At 40.3% G+C, this 1,900-nt stretch overlaps 1 pseudogene; it reads left to right on the top strand.

Moving 5' to 3' along the window:
• The first annotated feature begins 1,026 nt into the window (after nt 1-1,026).
• Nucleotides 1,027-1,446, top strand: LOC100341746 (large ribosomal subunit protein eL33 pseudogene; annotated as a pseudogene).
• The last annotated feature ends 454 nt before the right edge of the window (nt 1,447-1,900 follow it).

The raw sequence follows: 1,900 nt of genomic DNA on the forward strand, positions 1-1,900 counted from the left end.
GTCCTTGGGTCCCTGTACCAGTATTGTACAGTGGCTTAATGTGGTTCATTACAATGCCAGCCCCAACAACACATTCTTAAAGAATAAATAGGCCAAGGAAATGAAAGGGAAAGTGGAAAATGTCTTGAGATGAATAAAAAGATAACATACCAAAACTTACGAAATGCAACATAAGAGTTTAAGAGCGAAATTTATAGCTGTAAGTGGCAGAGACTTGGCACAGTGCTTAAGACTCTTGCTGGGGACTTCTGCATGCCATATTGGAGTGCCTGGGTTTGAATCCTGGCTCCACTTTCAATTCAAGCTTTCAGCTAATGCACAGTCTGGGAAACAGCAGGTGACATCTCGAGTACTTAGGTCTGTGTCACCACATAGGAGACCTGGATTGAGTTCCAGGTTCTTGGCTTTGGCCTTGCCCAGCCCCAGCTGTTGCAGTCATTTTGAGAGTAAGCCAGTAAATGGAATACCTCTCTATATATCTTTCTAACAGATAAAAAGAAATGTTAAAAATAGAGAAGAAAAAAGTCCTCAAATCAACATTCTCACTTTTTACCCTGAAGAACTATGAAAAAGAGAAAACTGAACCCAAAGCTGAAAAAAGAAAGTAAGCAACAAAGACTAGAGTGGAGATAAATAAAGTAGAAAAATAATAGAAAAATGTCAATGAACCAAGAATTGATTCTTTAAAAGGTCAACATACTTGACAAACCCTTCATTAGATTGTCTAAGATAAAAAAGAAGAATGGTGAAGAAATGTAAGGGGGCATTACTTATGACTTTACAGAAATAAATAGGACAATAAGATAATATGTAAACAATTATATACTAATAAGTAATATAACCTAGATGAAATGGGAAGATTTCCTAGAAATACATAAATTAGCAAATCTGAATCATAAAGAAATAGAATATCTGAATAGACCCATAATCAGTAGGAAGGTTCAATCAGTAATTAAAATCTCCTAACAAAGAAAAGCCCAGGCGTACAGCCTTCACTGTTGAGTTATACCAAACATTTAAAGAATTAATAGGTCTTCCTCTTTCTGCCATCTTGGGGCCTGTGGAGGCCTGCAGGAAGCAGGACTTCTAGAAGGCAGCTATGTCTGGAAGACTGTGGTGCAAGGCCATTTTTGCTGGCTATAAGCGAGGTCTCCGGAACCAAAGGGAACACATGGCACTGCTTAAAATTGAAGGTGTTTATGCTCGGGATGAAACTGAATTCTACTTGGGCAAGAGGTATGCTTATGTGTACAAAGCAAAGAACAACACAGTGACTCCTGGCGGCAAACCTAACAAAACCAGAGTAACCTGGGGAAAGGTAACTCGCGCTCACGGAAACAGTGGTATGGTTCGTGCCAAATTCCGAAGCAAACTTCCTGCGAAGGGCATTGGACACAGAATCCGTGTGATGCTGTACCCCTCAAGGATTTAAACTATTGAAAAGTAAATAAATAGAAGTGGATTTGTTCTCTTGTAAAAAAAAAAAAAAAGAATTAATAGCAGTCCTCAAATTCTTCCATGGAATTGAAAAGGAGAGAATACAACCTAACTCATTCTGTAAGGCCAGCATTAGCCTTATACAAAGCCAGGAAAAAACCACTACAAAACAAGAAAACTACCAATTTATATCCTTTATGATTATTGATATGAAAATCCTCAACAGGGCCCATGTTGGGGTACAGCAGTTTGGGTCACTGCCAGCATCCCATATGGAGTACCAGTTTGAGTCCTGGCTGCCAGGCCATACTGCTTCTGATCCAGCTTCCTCCTAATGTGCCTGGGAAGGCAGAAGACGATGGTCCAAGTGCTTGAGCCCCTGTCACCCTGTGGGAGACCAGGATGGTCTAGCTGCTGGCTCAGATCTGGCCGTTGTGAATCATTTGGGGAGTGAAACAACAGA

Source organism: Oryctolagus cuniculus, chromosome 1, assembly GCF_051225735.1.
Source record: "Oryctolagus cuniculus isolate XC-2025 breed Fujian yellow rabbit chromosome 1, ASM5122573v1, whole genome shotgun sequence".
In the NCBI taxonomy this organism is placed as follows: Eukaryota; Metazoa; Chordata; class Mammalia; order Lagomorpha; family Leporidae; genus Oryctolagus; species Oryctolagus cuniculus.